At 40.1% G+C, this 20089-nt stretch overlaps 1 non-coding gene across 1 annotated transcript; it reads right to left on the bottom strand.

The window, feature by feature from the left end:
- Positions 1 to 644: 644 nt before the first annotated feature.
- LOC112134846 (small nucleolar RNA U3) lies at positions 645 to 858 on the bottom strand. The gene has a single exon (XR_002916187.1). It is a non-coding gene; the product is annotated as a small nucleolar RNA U3 (small nucleolar RNA).
- Between the last annotated feature and the right edge of the window lie 19231 nt (positions 859 to 20089).

Genomic DNA, 20089 nt, shown 5'->3' with positions numbered 1-20089 from the left:
CTTTGAATGCAGTGTTGGCACTGTCTAGAGACAGAGACAGCGCAGTGAATCGAGATTTCTTTGCAATCATTCTTCCTATAGGGTTCAACTCCACATTTATAAACATACTTTTGATATGTAGGTACTGGCCACCAGAGAATTGAGTGAAACATACGTCCTCAGTTACCTCACAGAGCATTGAAGGAAAGAGGTATTAAAGTTGCTATTTAAGCCAAGGCAAAATGACTAAAAGCTAAAGTGAGGTGAAAGTAAAAAGTAGTGAGAAGAATAGATCCACTTGCATGGGAAAACAGAAAGAATATGGGATCTACAGTCAGACTAACCTGGGTTGGAACCATCCCTGCTGTTTGCTAACTAAGTGACGTTAGGCAAGCTACCTCACCTTTCCAAGGCTTGGTTTTCTCAGCTCCAATCTAGAGACGATAATATGTATTCACAGGGCTAGTTGAAGATGTCATAAAAGAATATATATAGAGTGCAGTTTCTGTCATGGGAAGCCAAGGCATGAAGAAAACCTTAGTGCGCTGGAAAGAACGTAGCTTCTGGGATGTTATGAGTTCAAATTCTGCTCCTATCAGTCACTAGGGGTATGGGTTAATTACACAATATCCAAGAGACTTTTCTTTTTCTTTTTTAAAACAATAATTACTCAGACTGCATCCTGTACCCTTTTACTCTCCCAGAGGAAGAGAAGAACGATCATCAATGGCAAATGGCAGTTGCAGAGAAGCAACACTGAGAGCTCACTTCATGCTCAGAAGAGAATGCAGCTCCTCCTCACGGTTTCCAGTGCTCTACACATTCAGAGAAATTTCTCTAGTAAAAAACTATAGAAATGATTCCTGAGAGTGTAGTCTTTCTGACTAGAAAAGAGCCATTTATAGGCTTTCTGACTAGAAAAAGAGCCTTCTATAGTCTTTCTGACTAGAAAAGAGCCTTTTCTGATCTGTCAAATACTCAATAATACTTTGCAGGGATATTGGGAAGATTAGAAAATATAATTTTGGTTAATATTATGGAAGAAAGTGATTCATTCTATTTGAGAAGGGATCTAGGTTAATTACAGGGTAGAGATAGAATTTGAACTCGGTCTTGCAAGTTGAAAATTTTGACAGCTGGAGAAAGAGGGAGAGGCATTCGGGATGAAGGAATGACTTGAACAAAAAAATGCAGAGTACATTGTACGTGCAGGAAATGGTGTGTATGCTGTCATGGTGGATAGTGGAGTATGGGTGGAGAGCACCAGCAGGGACAGCTGGGGAGATGGGTTGGGGTTGGATGATGAAAAGCTTGCTGGAAGTGCCAAGAGGTGGTTTAGAGAAGGCCCAGCTTCTTACGTTAAGACAGTGTTCTCCAAAGAGGAGTGTGCAGGATGATACAAAGAAATGTGGGAATAAAATAGTAAAACTTCCAGAGAACTTCTCTCTATATTCATTTTATATTTCATTCCTCCCAGTCTTTATTTTAATGAATGTTTTATATTGCTTATAAAATACTGTACAGTAACTGATACTTATAATCTACTATATACATGTATGTGTAAAATGGTTACTGATGGAGTGTAGGATCAAAAGTTCAGTGACCACACAGATCTTTAAGGCACAGCAGCGTAGCCTGCCTCACACTCCCACTAAGAGTGTAGTCATATGGTTCAGGTCTGTGTCCCCACACAAATCTCATTTTGAATTGTAATCCCCATAATCCCCATGTGTTGAGGGAGGGACCTGGTGGGAGGTGATTGAATCATGGCGTCGTTTCCCCCATGCTATTCTCGTGATAGTAAGGGAATTATCATGAGATCTGATGTATTTATGAGTGTTTGACAGTTCCTCCTTCATATGTGCTCTCTCCTGCTGCCATGTAAGACATGCTTGCTTCCCTTTCTGCCATGATTGTAAGTTTCCTGAGGCCTCCCCAGCCATGCGGAACTGTGAGTCAATTAAACCTCTTTCCTTTGTTTACAAATTACACAGTCTCAGGTAGTATCTTTATAGCAGTGTGAAAACGGACTAATACATGTAGGCAGACTCCTGGTTGCGCCCAGGGATGATGACGTACTGTTTAGGTGGACAGATTGGTTCTATGGCTCTAGGATACCATGTCTGGACTCTGGCAGTTGCCTTTAAAGAAGGTGGAAAGAAGCAATTGTTCCAGATTCTGAGGTTGAGTCCCATTGGCCATATCAACAACATCTTCCAACGTCTAACTTGTACTAACAACCCTCTACAAGTCCATGTATTTTGTTACTGGTTTACCTTGGAGGCTCCCACCGGATGTGACACTGCTTAGTGTTATATATTCAAAATACACTTTAATCCATGTATAGATTGATTGATTGATTTTTACATGACTGTGCCTAGAGTTTAGTAACAGCTGACTAAACACTTTTCCGGGTTGAAATGATCGTAGCCATGCTCTATGGAGTAAGGTTTTGAGAATGCATCACCCACATTACCTGATGCCACCAGAATCCTCTTCTGAGGGTATCTGAGCCCTGCCAGTGTCTGGCTCTGCATAAAAGTGGGGGTGAGGCACAGACATCAGATGCTCATCCTGTATGCGTTCCTTGCTCTTCACAGGAAGATGTCAACACCTGTACACTTTATGGAAGGACACAGACCTGCTTCTGACTGGTGCTGTGGAATTCCTGCACCCCAGACTGGTGTCAGGGAGTAAATCTCCAGGCTTGGTGTAAGAAAATGTGTTTTTGGAGCTCTGCTTTCTGGGATTCAGCCAAGCCATTGGAAAGCTGTAAAATCTGAGGTTTGCCCTTTTAACCTAGGCTTTGATGTTTCACTACACTGAGATGTGTTATAAATGGATCTGTGAAATAGTCTTACAGAATGGTTGCTGACTTTGCTGTAGGGATGCTGTAAAGTTCAACAGTCTATTATTATGTTACACAGTAATTTTTTAAGAGGCTCAAGTGAGAAGTTTTCTGTAAGGCTCAGTATCAAGATGGAGAGTTTTTTCCCCTGAGCACCTAGTTTGTTTTTGATTTTATGAATATGGTAAAACATGTAAATGAATACATTTCTCTCTTTGAGAAATATAGAATCAAATTTGCTGCGTTCTTCTACAAAGTGCACAGGACTCTGTGGGTATATATATAGTATAGTAAGTCTAACTTCATCTTACTTGTTTCTACCTGAATTTTCCTCTTTATCTGTTTACTTCACTGATTTGTCTTCTTGTGTACTGAATGTGTTTTTGTAACCCACCTCAAATATTTCTGGAATTAAGGGAATTGAGAAGAGTGCAATGGTTAAAAATGTGAATTCCCATGTTAGGCTGGCCTGAGGTCAAATTCTTGTCCTGCCACTTCATCCTTGTGTGACCCTGGGTGACTTACCTGACCCTGTCAAATCTCAGCATCCTCATCGTTATCTATGAAATGGGGATAACAAGAGTACTGAGTTTTTTTTTAAGGCTGTGGTGGGTAATAAATGGAAACCATTTAATGTGGTGGCCACCGTACAGTAAGTACTGAGTCAATGCTACATAATTATGACTATTATAAATACTAGAACTAATGAGAGAATAAATAAATACATGAATAAATAAATGTACCTATTTATTTGTAGGTACATTTAATAATATAAATATTTATATTGGAGGAGAAAAACTCAGGTCCATCCTGCTGGACCATTCCTCTCCTCTCATAGACTGGAGCAGACTGGAGTATGAACTGTGCAAACTCTAATGATGATAGCTTCAAATCCTATAGAAGCTTACAACCCCCTAAGCCTCTAAGAAGGATTTTTATTTTTTATTTTTTAACTAGAAGGGAATGAAGAAAAGGCCATAAAATGTTAAAGTATATTGCTGACTATATTGCTGACCCATATTGCTTTTCACCAGTAACTCCTAAAATAATTACCGTCTCAAAAACAATTCCAAACAATAAAGCTGCAGCTGGTGTGTGGGCTGTCATCAATGCAGAGGAGGTCTGAGCCCTGCCACATTGCTAGCCACTGGCCCCATACCCCCAAAACTTAAAAAGTGAAACAAAAATATAACAGTGGACAGAATAGGCTGAATATGAGCAGAATAGGCTGATAATGCTACAGTGAGTAAAACTCAGACATATTTGAGAGAGGATAGTAATACCAAGGTAGTGTCTTTATTAGGTACTTTATAAAGATGAATCTATTATTTCCCCAAGGAACTCTGAAATTGCATAAGCTCCAGGCACCAGACTGAGAACTCAGTTTGGACTGGACTCTTATGTTCCTTACTCATCTTCAACTCTATTCCGGCACCCAGCACATGCCTGGCACAAATTTTGCTGACAAAACAAATGTATGAATAGGTTGCCTCAAGCTGTGGGGGGCCCCACCAATGACTGGACAACCCCCCTGGAGTCATCAGGACTAAAGGAAGCTCGGTGACCCATGGGTGGGTAAGTAAGCAAATGGAAGCCTTTAATTCCAGGAACATGGGAATGGAGATTGCTGTCATTCGCTCATTCGTTCCACAAGTTTGCTAAGTTACTCCCACAGCCCTGATACTATGCCTGCCGCAGTGGATATCACTGACAAGGCAAATCAGGCTCGCTCCTTCTGGTGCTGACCATACAATAACAACACAGTGTGACAGGCACAACAAGACATTCTATGGGATGACACAGGAAGGATACCAAATCTAGATGAGGAATGAGTTGGAGGTCTTGATCAGGTTAAGAATAAAAGGGGTTGGGAGACAGCAGGGACAGCCAGAAAATGAGAAAGAGGAGGGCGCATGGGAGACACTGGCCATGCCAGGTCAGGGTGTCTGGAGCAGAAGTGATGATGGGAGAATGATGAGAGCTAAGGCTGGCAGAGAAAGGAGGGGGCCAGATGGGCAGGGCCTTGGCACTATGATAAGGAATATCAGCCTTATGCTGGAAGCAATGAGGAACCATGGAAGGTTTTAAGTAGGAGAGTTCTAAGATCAGATCAAAGTTTGGAAAGCTTACTCTGGGTGCCATGGAGAATGGATTTCAGGGTGGAGGTTACAGGCAGGAAAACGACTCAGTAAGGAGGCTGCTGCATGAGCAGGCAGCAGAGGGTGGGTGTGAAGGGGATTTGGGAGTTCTCAGTGATTGGTTGTGACTGGCAAGACAAGAAGAAAAGTTGCCAGAGCTACCTGCAAAAGAACGAAAGTAAGATGGATGCTCTTTGAGTACTGGATGAGACATTTTTCCACTTCTAACTCTGTAAAAGTTACCTTGTGATCCCCAAGAAGGGAAGTGAGATCTGTCTTCAACACGTAGGGGACGATCCCAAAGTTCTCAGAGCTCTTCTTCTCGCTTCATTCCTAATCTTCCCGTCATGGTGGCTTTGGAGGTGCAGTCGCACTGGAAAGTCATGGGAGCCTGAGGTGCCCTCTGATGGGCTTTAGGTGGCTTTAGGATCTGCCACTGCTACCTATATACAGATGGGGGTTAGAAGCTGCATGGGAGGGCTTTGTGGAAAATAGGTGGAAATCAATGGAAGATACGGTTGCAGCGTTGAACTTCTTGGAATTTGGAGGCAGAAAACCTGCATCCAGGCTCCATCTGGTGTGAGCTTGGGCATATCATTTAGGTTCCAACACTAAAAAGTCATTTAACTTCAACACTAAAAATTACCATGACCTACAGAAGTCCATGAGTCATTTACACTCTGTGAGTTTCAGTTCTTTATAAAATGAGAATTAAGATATCTACCCGTGTGTACCTTGAATGAAACAAATCCACATGTAACAGTGCCTTGGAAATGTAATATAATTAACTCTGCACATAATGGAGACCCGTGAGACTGTCATTTGGTGGACGTGGCACAGCTACTGTAAGTCAGACAGACCTGGATTTGGGTTTTGAATATACTACAAATTAGCTGTTGGCAAGAGTAGCAGGATGGCTTCCAGTGATCCCACCTCCTGATGTTTGCTCCCTGCATGACCCTCTCCTGTGTTTATGTGGACTGGGCCTAGTGATTCCAATTAATAGACTATGGCAGAAGTGATGGTCTGTCATTTTGGAGATCAGCTTGTAAAAGACTACCTTGTTTGCATTCTGTCTCTGTGACTGTCATGTGATGAGCTGCCCTAAGGAGAGGCCCATATGACAAGGGACTGAGGATGGCCTCCAGCTAAGTAGTATGGAACTGAGCCCCCAGTCCAACAGCCCCAAGGAAATGAATCCTGCCAGCTCCCACGTGACTGAACCTGAAAGTGGATCTTTCTGAGGTTGAGCCTTGACATGATTGTTATTACTATTATACAAAAGGGTGCAAAGCCCAGGCACAGTTGAATGCTATAGACAATGGGTACATTCAGTTTAGGCCAGTGACTACTGTGACTGCCCTGTCATAGTATAACCACACTCCATTATTACTGCTTGTTTCATTGTGTGTCTTGTTCAGCTAACTATGAACTGGAGAAGGATGGGGGTACCTACATTCTGCCACCATGATATTTCCTGTGCCTAGCAACACTCAGTGAGGGCTTATTAAATGAATGAATACATATTTGAATTAATAAGAGGGTGAGGAAACTCCTTGTCCCTTTGGGATGTCTGGTACTTAAAGCAGCTGGCACGTGTCCCAGGAGAGAACACAGGGGAGTGGAAGGACCACTCTGGGGTGAGAGTGTCAGGGCCAAGTCTGATGCTCATTACACTCTCTTGGGCAGATATTACCCAAGCCTCAGTTTTCTCATGTGTGAAATGGGTGCAGGAGTTGTCCTAACTTCCTAACAGGATTGCTGTGAACATTAATTGAGATCACAGACACAAAAGTACTTTGTAAATTGCAAACACAAAAGAACTATTAGCCATTAGGAATGTTGGTGGAATCTGGTCCCAAGATGGTGATTCTTCTCAAGTGGCCTATTACTCATCAGGCAGGTTTTGAATTTTATAAATTCTGATTTACAAAATGTGTTAGGATTGTACACAAAATCCATGAACTCATTTCGTAGAAAAAACAATATTCTGACAAACTTTACTTTTTATTTTCTGAAGCATGTTCTCTTTTCAATGGGTACACAATGCTTTATGTTTCTTTTTATTCATCTTTGTAATTAGCATGTTTTGGGTTTGCAAATGGTAAACACCATTTTACAGATGTGCAAATAGGGGCACTCTGGTTTTGCCTTTACAATGTGTTGTTGGTTCATTTAATTTTAGCTCTGAACATTTGTTTTGTGCCCATTGACCGGGGGTAAACACGCTGAGTGACTTGAGGAAGCAAAGGCTCTGGAGAGGGGCCCTCACTATGTCTTCAGGCTAGATTCATCCGGAGGAACAAGTTCCGCCTCGAGTGAAACACACCAGCATGTGAAACTGACTGGGCAACCATTCTGGCCTCAGAGAAACACAAATGCAGCAAAGAAGGCTGAGCCAGTTTCCCCTGAGCAGGAAATTTCAAGGCCTCTTTCCATCACACCCCAACCTCCCTTACCAAACACATCTTCCTCTGCACAATAGATGCCTTTCTCCAGCGTTTTCCAAATTGAGTTCAGTGAGAGGGTCACCAGTTTGCCGTAAATGAAGGCACCCTGTGCCATGAACATGAGTTTGGGAAACAAGGCATCCTTTATCTTCTTCTTGGAAAATCATAATGCCCCATTAGACAACTAACTTTAACATGACTGAAATCAAAATAAACATTATCTACTCAGAGCAAATTGCCTCCTTTGTTCTTTCTTATATCTCTTTCATAACAATGATGACCTTCTTTTCTGACTTTTAATTTTTTATTTACTTGTATATGTCTGTGGTTACTCTAATGTCATTGACAGTACAGAATAACTTTTTCATCTTCGTATTTCTCCTGGGCTCAGCACAGTGCTATGAATGGAATAGGTGCTCAATAAATGTTTTTGGGATAAACTGGTTGAACAATGAGCGTTGAACCATCCAGAGTGTGCCAAAAAAGCAGAACTTAGAAGACAAGGGAACAAGGAGGCAAAACAAGTCAGGTTTTTATTTTTTTTATTTTAATTTTTTTTAATTTTTTTTTTTTTTGAGACAGAGTCTCACTTTGTCATCCAGGCTGGAATGCAGTGGCGCTATCTCAGCTCACTGCAACCTCCACCTCCCGAGTTCAAGCTAGTCTGCTGCCTCAGCCTCCCAAGTAGCTGGGATTACAGGCGCCCACCCTGACACTCGGCTACTTTTTTTGTGTTTTTAGTAGAGACGGGGTTTCACCACGTTGGCCAGGCTGGTCTTGAACTCCTGACCTCAAGTGATCCGCCCGCCTCGGCCTCCCGAAGTGCTGGGATTACAGATGTGAGCCACCACACCCGGCCCCAAGTCAGCTTTTTAATGGGTTATAATCAAACAGTTACTGGTGAAAATCCTACTTCGTTCAGCTGCTTCAGGCAGCTCTGACTATTTAGTCATTGCTCTGAACCATTTATTCTAACTATTATTCAGTGTCATATAAGCATGGTCTGTTTGTACTTTCCTGCCCAGGGGACATTTCTTCACCCACAAACATCCTCTTCCATTTTTTTTTTTTTTCTGGAGACAGAGCTTTTTTACTATGGAAAGCAATTTTGAAACTGCCTATCTTGATTTGGAGTTAATGGAACCAAATACACTGCCAATTTTAAATTACCAATAAGATGATCATCTCACAATAACCTTGATAGCCGCTGGACAGATACCAACTTGGGCCATGTTTAAACATCTGTGTCACCAGTCACCTCTCATGTGATGGGTAGAAAGTAATTATTGGAAGCTTTGAATATACTCAGATTCTACATGACTCATCAGGCCTTCCTTTGCTTTAAGGACAAATTTAAGTGGAAGAAAGAACTTAGACTGGCTAAAGAGTCAGAGGAATGTGTGATGGTATCACGTGTTAATTCTCCCGTATAAATTTTATGAATAAAGATTTTCTGTCTTTTAGTTAGCCCAGATACATGTTTCTGGGTGTCTGAGTGTAAGAGAAAGAAAATAACTTTTCAGACAATAATTCTGATGCCCAACACATGACAATTGCTAAAGGAAAGGAGGCAGGATTGTGTTGGGTTGTTTTCATGGCTAGCAAGATGAAACGCCAGAGTGAGCTCAGGCAAAGGTCTGCATTCTGTAGTGCGAGCCCTAGTGAAAGTGGAAATAGTGGGGGGAGTCTTTCCCACTGTTTCCTACAACCTGAGCAGCTCTGGGCCACATCTGGTCTGTTTCATCATTCATGACTAAGTAAGGAATAGAAGTCCCCAAGAGGAACAACATGGTCTTGCACACATTTATCAAGGGCCATTCAAGGAACCCAGCTGGGGGAAGTGGAATTGGTCAACAATACCTTCATTAAAAGTAACACCTGTTAAATTTCTAGTTATTGACAGGGATTTGCAAGGCATGCCAAAGACAGAAGAATCAGACTTTCTTTGTATTATTACCAGTGTTTTTCGACTCCAGAGTGGAGGGGCAAGTGGAGCAGCAACATGGGCAGTGCTGGAGGCCAGGAGACTCAGAAACACTAACTATCAGAGAAGAGAGGGAAACTGTAGCTAAGGACAAAGGGAGGTTTCAGTGGGCCAAATAGATAAAGCAGGCAGTGAATTCCTTAGGAAGCAAGGGAAGTGCTGAATCATTTAATGCTGAAATTGTGGTTGGAGTTACTGAAAGGAGTCTAGGAGACAAGGCAGAAAATCATTAGCAGAAATTAATTATCTACTGCTTCCAACACTAAGGATTATGCTGATCTATGCAAACCAAAAGAGCCAGAAAACCTGAGGGGTCTTGACAGGAGGCTGCTGTTCTGGCAGGTAGAAGGGGGCGGCAACTGGGGTGGGGGTTGTTCTGTGATGCTCTGGAGGAAATAGTATCACAGACCTTGGTGCAGTTGAGAGAGGGGAGGATTCCTATAGACAAATGGAAAGAGAAGGCCAACACAGATGGGGGCCTAGCAGCTGCTTGTGAAGGAAGTTAATTGCTGATGAGCTCAGCTTCTGGCTAAGAGAGCTGTTTGGTTGGTTTGGTTCTCCTGCAGAACCTGTGGATAGAGAGAAGGCACATACTGTACAGTCTGGGGGACAGGCTGACTGTGCCAGAGGGCACCATGACCCCAGAAGGTGGACAGGACATGACAACACTATCTCAACTAGGTTGGAGTCTGAGGCTGCCTTGCTCCCTCGAGTGTATGCAACCTCAGATTTCTGGATGTGGCTTTTCCACTGGGTGTCTAGGCAGTACCCCTGCCATAAAGAACCGTCTGATAAACGCTCTTTCTCTTCCAGGGGCTGGGGAAGTGGGGTAGGAGTCTGGTTGGGATCCTGGCTGTTATCCTGGACATGGTCATGATTGGGATTAGGGCCAGTACTAAGGTAAAGTGAGTGAGGTACTTATGGTGCAAAATGGAAGGAAGCAATACTCTCAGGGTCACCTGAGTGCACTGTTGGCGCCTCCTTCCATTCTGCACCCTAGGCATCTCACTCACCTTACCCTACTGCTGGCCCCGGTTGGGGTCAAGTATTCTTGCACTTCATTTCATAGTAACCAAGCCAGTCTGGAGCCTCTGTTTCTTTCTGGTGTCTAGAGATCCTGTGGCCAAATCTGGAATGCATCAGGGCAGGAGAGGGGTGTTTAGTTCTCTGCAGCTCTCAGATTCATAGGAAGCATGGCTATCTTTAAAAGGCTGCTGTGGGTGCTTGTAGCCTGCATAACTGTTCCTTCTTTGGGCAGAGAGAGGTAAGAAATACAAAGATAGCTTTCACCAGTGTAAGATAAAGGGAATCCCAAAAGGACACTGGTCAACTTTTAAAAATAACTTATTTTTGTTTTCTGATTAGAAAAGCAAATAAATGTTCATATTAAATAGAGTTAGAAAATAAAAATGACCTGTAATTCCAACCTCCAAAGTTAGGTCTGTGCTGGCGGTTCATTTAGATTTTCATCTTTAATCACATCGTCCTGGTGATGACAGTAACAAAAATGAGGGTGATGACCATACAACAAACATGTATTGAATGCTAATTTCTCCATGTCAACCACTGTGCTAATTGCTTTACTTGCATTGTTCAACATGACCTAATTTATTTCTCAACAGTACCATGAGGCCAGCAATATTATTCCTATTTTGAAGATGAAGATCTGGGGCTTAGAGAGGTAAAGTAACTTGTCAAGGTGAAATAACTGGTATGGGGCACAGTTGGGATTCAATCCCAGGTGTACCTGACCCTGCAGCTTGAAAGCAAGAAGATGGATTAGAAAGGGTTTTCCCTTTCATTCTGTCCCAGCTCCCCACTCCAATTCCTTCCCTGTCCTCTCACAAAGGAAGCACAGAGTGAAAGCAGAACAGCAGATCTCATTTTGAAGGTTTTCCACCCTCCTAGAAGGAATGAAACAGGAGTCCTCCAAACAAGAGGTGGAATGTTGGTCCCTTCTGCCCATCCCACTCTGATTTAGTTTTGTCCCCTCCAAATCTCATGTTGAAATGTGATCCCTAGTTTTGGAGGTGGGGCCTGGTAGGAGGTGATTGGATCATGGGCGCAGATCTTTCATGAATGGCTTAGTGCCATTCCCTTGGTGATGAGTGAGTTCTCACTCTGAGTTCATGTGAGAGCTGGTGGTTTAAAAGGATCCTGGGCCAGGCGCGGTGGCTCATGGCTGTAATCCCAGCACTTTGGGAGGCCAAGGCAGGTGGATCAGCTGAGGTCAGCAGTTTGAGACCAGCCTGGCCAACTTGGTGAAACCCTGTCTCTACTAAAAATACAAAAATTAGCCTGGCGTGTTGGTGGGCGCCGTAATCCCAGCTACTTGGGAGGCTGAGGCAGGAGATTCACTTGAAACCAGGAGGTGAAGGTTGCAGTGAGCCAAGATCATGCCATTGCACTCCAGCCTGGGCAACAAGTGAAACTCCATCTCAAAAAAAAAAAAAAAAAAAATATATATATATATATATATACACACACACACATATGTATGTATACAATAAATTAATAAAAGGAGCCTGGATCCTCCTCCTCCCTCTCTTGCTCCTACTCTTGCCATGTGACACCATCTGTTCCCCCTTTACCTTCCACTATGATTATGAGCTTCCTGAGGCCTCTCCAGAAGCAGATACTGACATCATGCTTCTTGTACAGCCTGCAGAACCCATGAGCTAAAAGAAACTTCCCTTCCTTATAAATTACCTAGTCTCAGGTATTTCTTTATAGCAGTGCAAGAATGAACTAACATATGCTCCCATTTCTGCAAAGTTTATTGAGCTTACTCACTTTATATAATTCACAGCTTTGAAAGAAAACACTTTCCTTTTTGTATTTGTATTTAGATTTTCTAGATTGTCTTGAATCTTTCTGACGCTTGTGTGAAGTTTGGAGCAGCAGAAAAGGCAGGGTGCATTAGAGAGGATGTGTCCCACTCAGATCCAATGCTTCTCCATATCAGATGAAAACAGAATCCAAGATGATATTAATATCTGAATGATATTAATACCTGATTAGAAAACACAGAAGAAAAGATTAGTGAACTTGAAGCCATAGCAATAGAGAATATCCAAAATGAAACACACAAAGAAAAAAGAATTAAAAAAAAGAATATTGTGTCTGAGCTGTGGGACAACTTTAGGTGGCTGAATGTGTACATAATTGCAGTTCCTGATGGAGGCACAGGGGAACAGAAAGATTATTTAAGAAATAATAACTTAAAAATTCCCAAATTTATTGAAAACTATAAACCCAAGGATCCAAGAATCTCAACAAACCTCAAGTACAAGAAGCATAAACGACACCAAAGGACATTATTATCAAACTTCTGAAAACCAGTGATAAAAAGAAATTTATAAAAGCAGACAGAGAAAAATACATATTTTGTACAAAAATAAGAATGACAAATTAATTGTCACAAGCGATGCATATAAGTAGACAGTTGGGTAACATTTTTAAAGTATAGTACTGAAAAAACCCAGCCTGTCCACCTGGAATTCTATACCAATGAAAATTATTTTTTAGATAATGATGGTGAAATAAAGATGTTTTCAGATATACAAAAGCTAAAAGAATTCATCACTATCAATTATCTTCCACTCTGTGCAAAGCACTGTACTAGGGACACAAATAGATGTAAGTAATTTGCTTACCTCAAGAACCCTGTTGTGTAAATAGGGAATGTAAGAAAGATGTGACTGAAACCCTCATGTCAGGAGTGGCTACCAATGAAGGCCAGCAGCACAGCTGGGTGGGCTGACCACCATTTGTCTAATAACCACCAAAGCAAGAATGAAAAACTGGAGGGTTAGTATCTGGGAGAAGTTTAAGGTTATTTCCTCCTCTTGGGAAGTTTGGACACATTGGCCTCCTCTTTTTCTCTTTCTGTCTCCTTGGCAATGTCTTAAGACCAGGATATATACCCAGGAAGAGAAGTTTTGACTTGCTTTGGTGAGATTTGAGAAAAAACTAAATGAGTGAAATCTATAGGGGGTTGAGATTCTTATTTCTGCTCAATGTTTTAAAAAATGGAATTATGTCCCAACAGCCAAACATTGGAAGATTTTACATAAAACTAAATTTTTGGCATACCTTGAAATATCAGACCCACTAACACTGAGCCTGCAACCCTTTTCCAGGAAATGGGCTGGAACTGTATGGTGGCTGCACCTGTTGAACAGCATGCAGGCCCAGATTTGCTGCAATGTAATTGATTGAATTATACCATCCTCCTGGCACCCACGGGCATTCGAGTTTGTATCCTGTGCTACAAGGCCATTGCACGTGATGTGGCCCTGTTGAGATAGTCTCTTGCTAGGGTTGACAGATTTAGCAAAGAAACATACAGCATGCCCAGTTACATTTGAATATCAGATAAACAATGAGTAATTTTTTTTTAGCGTAAGTATAACCTGTGCAATATTTGAGACATACTTACACTAACAAATTATTTATTGTTTATGTGAAATTCAAATTTAGTTGTGTCTCCTATAATTTATCCAGTGACTTTGTCCCTTGGAGCCACAATAGGCTCAGACTGCTCCCTTGGGAGAAGGCTTGTTGCCTCTTCTCTTCCCCTTTAGAGTGCTATTCTCTACTTTGACACCAAACTGAGGTCCCTCTGGGAAGACAGCCTAGGCCAGCTTCATTCTTGATTTTGGAAGGAATTTGCTGTCTCCCTTTCTCTTTAGTATCTTTTCCTTGGTGGTGTAGCTTGAATCAATTTTTCCTTGCACTGCAACGGTAACACGAGGATCTCAAATATGAGCTTTGGGGAAAATAGTCAAGGACCTGCATTTGTTCAATGTAGGAACAGACTCCTCCCTATGACCTCATTTTGTTCATCTAAGTTCCTCACTAAGTTTTGGACTCAAATTTTCAACCAAAAGTGAAATGTTATTTAGCCTTATTTTGCTTTTTGTCATCTGGAGGCTTAGATTTCCCCTGGGGACCTTGAGTGGAGTGTTAAGAAAATTGTGCAAAACCTGGAAATAAAGCAAAAGGATTACTGTATGACTTTTCAATGTCATCTAAGGCTATGTTACTGCAAGTGTGGCTTGCTGACTAATGATGTCACCTGGGAACTTGTTAAAATGCAAATTCCCAGGCCCTGCCCAAGACCTACTGAACCAGAATTTCTGGGGGCAGGGCCTAGGAGTCTGTATTTTCAGTTTGAGAAGTATTGATCTTGAGAAGCTTGCCTAAGGGTCTTCTCACACTCCAGGGGAATACAACATAGTTTGTACATTGATTTGGGCTCGGTTGTTTATAATAGTAGAAAGGTGGTGATAATTTTAATTTTCTGTCCTGTAGAGAAGACGACTGCAAATATTATGGCTTTACTGCTCTCTTGGACATTAACTAATTTTGTGTCTGACTTTGCAATTTTACTTTGGAATCCTTTTCTTCCCTCTGACTACAGAAGTCCTATTTTCTCATCTTCTGTTTTGCACTGGCTTTGTCATCCTACTGCTTCTCTCATTAATGAGTTGAATAAAACTTTGACATGTGCTTACTTATCTAGCTACATGAAAATTAGATTTTTAATATTTTGAAAATTGTACTTTGACAGAAGGATAACTGAGAGAAGACAGGATTCATCTCTTCTTTAGACTCCTGGCTAAATACTGTCATAACACTCTCTGCCTTAATCAGGGTCTATTTTGTTACAAACGACCAAAGCCAACTCAAATTAGCTCAAGGGGAAAGGGGCTTATTGGAAGCTTACAGGGAAGTCTGATGGGATTCATGTTCAGGAAGTATAGCTAAGCCTCAAAGGGAGGTAGAAAACTGTGAGGTGGTCTCTCTCGTTCTTTCTCTCCAAATGCTTGCATGCTCCTGCTTTTCTCCAGACAGGAGCACTACTCTCTGGCTTCTCTTTGTAGACTGGTTTCCTTGCTTTCTTATGGGTATGAATGTGGCTTAAAATGGATATGAATAACCTTCCAGTCCCAGAAGAAAGAACCTTTTTTGTTTGGTGAACCCATAATCACTGGCTTTGGGTCACACACCACCTGGCTGTGGGGTGGGGGAGGATCACATGATCATCTGCCCAGAAGCTAAGGATTAGAGCAGATATTCTAAAGGACCAGTAGGCAAGGGAGGCAAATTTGTCTCTGATACTCTGCCCTTTAATAAAACTGTATAAGAGATTAAGGAAAGAAAGATGATGAAAGTGGTGTTCCTCCCAGGGTTTCTTCCCTTGGTCATGAGAATGGGCTTGGGACCAATTTGGCTCAACTTATCCTTGAAGCCTAACAAATAGGAAAGCCTCTCAGTTTGTTGAAATGAGTAGAGTGAAAGCTGAAGAAAAAGACTGATTTTTAATTAAAACTCTTTAAAATGAAATCTAATAACAGCCTCATTTGAGGGGCTAAACAAATAATTGATCTCTGGGAAAATGATGTCATATTGGATTGCATTTTTAGCCAAAACATTTGTGATTTTAATATATGTATGTGGTCTAACACCACATGTAATAAATAAACCCCTAGATTTCATTGGCTTAGCACAATTGAAGTTTATTTTCTACTCACAGAAATACAAAGTGGTATTCTTGGTCAGTGGATGCAATCCTTTTGTTTGCTTAGGTTTTTTGAAATTTCTGTCAATAATTCTTTGTTCATCTTTTGTTAAATTTATAGTGATTGCATAATTTTGATATAAATATTACCTTAAAATTTTTTTATTTTGTCATGATTTGTTGCTAGTATTTGGAAATACAATTTATTTTTCTATATTGCCCTGGATATGTTTATCTATCAATCTTGCTAAGTCCACTTATTTATTTTAATAATTTATAGGTACATCTTTTTGTATACAATGTGTGCATACAATCACATTGTCATAAGAATTTTATTTCTCTCCCAATCTTTCTACCTTTTACTTTTTTTTCTGGTCTTACTATCCTGGCTGGGTCTCTCAGAATATTGTTTCATAGAAGAGATGTCAGCAGTGTCCTTGCTAATTCTCATTTTCACTGGGAGGAGATTTCAACATTTTACCATTAAGCATTATATCAGTCAGCATCAGTTAAGACACAGAAACCATGCCAGTTATTTTAAGAGAGAGAATTGTTAACCGCATTTCAGAGAAGAGAAAAGGCAGAGAGGACAGTAGGTATCACAGAGGTTGTTGTTACAACAGGAAACAGCTACTAGTCCAGTGCTGGGAAAACAAAGAGAAGAGGTTGATATTCATAAAACTTAAAAGCTTAGATGAGGGTCTCCATGGATTCAGATCATAGACCCCCTGGGTGCGGGTCACTCACTGCCTGTTTGGTGCTGGTGCTTGGGAACCTTGAAGAGGGTTCCTTGGAGCTGGGGTTCCAATCTTGAAGGAGGGAATAACTCCAGGGCTGGTCTTAGGTCTTGGGAAAGAGCAACTCCAGAGTTGGTCTTGAGATCCCTGGAGGGGCATGGTGAGACAGATTCTAAAGTAGGAAAAAACTGCAGACTGGCACCAACAGCCACTATTAGGAACAACTGTTGCTGCCAGGATGAAGAACTTCTGGTGCATTAATACAAACAGAAATGGAAAGCAAACAGGAGGGAGAAAACCTTTTTCCTCCTCCAGCCTTGGAGCCTCCGTCTTATGCCCCTTATTGGCACAGCTGAACATGGATTCTGCTGGTAAAGTGGAAATGTGATTTGCAGTCCTGGCCCCCAATAACAAAGAAAAGTAAACAAGGATGGGCTTCAAACCTAACAATCATCCAATGACTTAATAACCCAAACCAATAATGGTGCTGGCTGTTGACATTTTGTATACACCTTCATAAGATAAATTTGCTTAATCAGGAAATTTACTTTATCACGAAATTCACCTCTGTGCCTAGTTGTTGAGTTTTTATAGTAAATGAATGTTGACTTTTATTAAATACTTTATCTGTATCTATTGAGATTAAAATTAGAAAGGTGATTTGGAATGTTAAACCAACCTTCCATTCCTGAAATAAATCCAACTTGATTGTGTTGTATGATATGTTTACCTACTGTTGAATTGGATTTGCTAACATTGTATTTATTTCGTGAGAGGGATTTTGTTGTTAATTGTTTTCTGTGAGGTTTGGTATCAAGTTTATCCTGGCTTCATGATACAAATGGGGACATACAGACTATTTTATTTCTTTATCTGGAAGAATATGTGTAAATTTAACATTATCTTTTAAATGTTTAGAAAAATTAGTGAAGCCATCCAGATTTGCATTTTAAAATGAGCTTGTTTTTTAAAGTGGGAAGCTTTATATTATTCAATTTCTTTCATAAATATAGGGCTATTCATATTTCTATTGTTATATGTCTATTTCTTTTTGAGTCAGTTTGGTAAATTAAGTTTTTCAAGGACTTTGCCCATTTCATCTAAATTTTCAATTGTATTGGCATAAAATTGTTTGTAATATACAGATATTACCTTTTAAATGTCTATTAGATCTGAAATGATGTCTCTGTTTTCATTTCTGATATTGGTAATTTGTGTTTTTTCTCTTTTTTTCCTTCATTCTTGCTAGGGGTTTATAGAGTTCATAAAGTTCTATTTAAAGAACCAACTTTTGTCTCTGTAAGTTTTCTCTGAATTTGTTGTCTGTTTCATTAATTTTCTGCTTTTTATGTCTTTTTTTTTCTATTTCTTTTTTTTCTTCAACTTTTATTTTAAATTCTGGTGTACATGTACAGGATGTGAGGGCTTGTTACATAGGTAAGCATGTGCACAGATCAACCCATCACCTAGGTATTAAGCCCAGCATGCATTAGCTCTTCTTCCTGATGCTCTCCCTCTCCCCACCACCACCCCCGACAGGACCCAGTGTGTGTTGTTCCCCAACATGTGTCCATGTGTTCTTATCATTCAGCTCCCACTTATAAGTGAGAACATACAGTGTTTGCTTTTCTGTTCCTGAGTTAGTTTGCGAAGAATAACGGCTTCTAGCTCCATCCATGTCCCTGAGAAAGACGTGATCTTTATGTCTTTTAAAACTTTCCTGAGATGGATATTTAGATCATTAAATTTCAAGCTTAATTCCCTTCTAATACGTGATTTTAAGACTATGTATTTATCTGTAAACACACCTTGGGCTGCATCTCACAAGTTTTGATATGTTATAATCTCATTAATCAGTTAAAGTTATTTTCCAATGTCTGTTTTTATTTCTCTCTGATCCCATGGGTCATTTAGAAATATATTTTAAAATTTCTAAATGTATATAGTCTAACTGTATTTTTATTATGAATTTATGGCTTTCTTTTAATGAAGTCAAAATATATTTTATATAATTTTAATTTTAGAAAATTTATTAAGACTTTCTTTTCAGCCCAGTTTACAGTCAGTTTAAGTAAATGTTCTATATGCACTTGAAAAATGAGTGTATCTTTCAGTTTTTTGGGCAGAGCATTCTGTATGTGCTATTTAGATCAGATTCATTATTTGTGTTGTTGAACTCTTTCATACCTTTGCTAATTCATTGTCTGTTCTATCAGTTACTAAGAGAGATGTATCAAAATACCAACTGTGATCATAAATTTTTCTATTTATCCCTTAGGTTTTTAAGTTTCGTTTTATACGTTTTAAGGCTATGCTATTAGATGCAAACAAATTTGAGATTGTTTTGTCTTTTTTAGTGGATTGATGCTTTTATCATTATAAAATATCTCTATTTCTGATAATCTTCTTGCATTAAAGTTTACATTGTTTGACATTACTAAAGCTGCATCAACTTTGTTCCCCCATTTAATGTCATCAGCATGTAATTGGTTATCTACAATATAATCTAACAAGCTTTGTTTTTAAAGTGCATTTCATATATTAACAACATAATTATTGTTGTAGTTGTATTATTTGTCCTGTCTTTTTTTTCTACTTATCTCTGTTTTTTTTTTTTTTGAGACAGAGTCTCTCTCTGTCACCCAGGCTGGAGTGCAGTGGCACAGTCTTTGTTCACTGCAACCTCTGCCTCCTGGACTCAAGGGATTCCCCAGCCTCGGTCTCCTGAGTAGCTGGGACTACAGGCATGCACCACCAAGCCCAGCTAATTTTTGTATTTTTAGTAGAGACAGGATTTCATCATGTTGGCCAGGCTGGTCTTGAACTCCTGACGTCAAGTGATCCACCCACCTCTGCTTCCCAAAGTGCTGGGATTATAAGCATGAGTCGGTGTGCTTGGCCTTCTCATACATTCTTGTTTCCCATTTTTCTCCTTTTTAAAATTTACCTATGGCCTAACCAAATTTTAAAATTTCATCTATTCTCCATTAGGTTATTAGTCATAGCTTTTTTTTTTTACTGTTCTATTAAATTATTCAATAGACTATGATATACAACCTTGAATTATTGGAGCACATTATAAATTAGTACTGCTACCATTTATCAAATAATGCAAGAATGTTAGTATTCTTCAATTGTTTTTATCGCTTTCTGAATTTGCTATTTTTGTCATGTATTTTTGTTATACGTATATTTAAAATCAAAGTATCTTTATCTTTTTTTTTTGCAGTCAATTTTTATTTAGGTGTATCAATAAAGTTATTCTTCCCATTGATCTTCATTCTTTCCTGTGTTTCCATGTTCCATCTAGGATCATTTTTCTCTGCCTAAAGAATTCGGTTTAGTATTTCCTTTAGGTGGTCTGATGACAATTTCAATCTCTTTTATTGCCTGAAAATGTTTTATTTTGCTTTTATTTTATTTTGAG

Source organism: Pongo abelii, chromosome 7 (genome assembly GCF_028885655.2).
Source record: "Pongo abelii isolate AG06213 chromosome 7, NHGRI_mPonAbe1-v2.0_pri, whole genome shotgun sequence".
Classification (NCBI taxonomy): Eukaryota; Metazoa; Chordata; class Mammalia; order Primates; family Hominidae; genus Pongo; species Pongo abelii.
This window is presented reverse-complemented; position numbering and strand designations above follow the sequence as displayed.